This window comes from Sinocyclocheilus grahami, unplaced genomic scaffold, assembly GCF_001515645.1.
Source record: "Sinocyclocheilus grahami isolate Dianchi unplaced genomic scaffold, SAMN03320097.WGS_v1.1 scaffold2064.1, whole genome shotgun sequence".
NCBI lineage: Eukaryota > Metazoa > Chordata > Actinopteri > Cypriniformes > Cyprinidae > Sinocyclocheilus > Sinocyclocheilus grahami.
Window position 1 is genome coordinate 29,376 of NW_015507243.1, and position 477 is coordinate 29,852.

Below are 477 nucleotides of genomic sequence, written 5' to 3' on the forward strand. Positions count from 1 at the left end.
CACACACACACACACACACACACACACACACAGGTCAGTCAGACGCGTGAAGGCGCATCATCATCATCAGATGCGCAACAGGAGAATCGGATGAGAAACGCGCCGCAGCTGAGTGATTCTTTCTGAAACACGCGATAATCAGGCGCTTATCCAGCGCGCGTCGCGTCGCTCCTTCGCGTTCATCCCTGTCACTTGTTGAGCTTGACGGAAGGACCAACGTGGTATTAAATAAATATGAAATCAGTGTGTGAGCGAATGAAGGTCTGTCGCCATGGCAGCAGCATCAGCATCATTCCTGTCACTCGCGTGCTCAGGTATGAGTGCGCGTCACCATGACGACACGGAGGCGGGAGGAGAGAGACAGACAGAGAGAGAGAGAGACACTGAGAGAGAGAGAGAGAGAGAGACAGAGAGAGAGAGAGAGAGAGAGAGAGAGACACTGAGAGAGAGAGAGAGAGAGAGAGAGAGAGAGAGAGA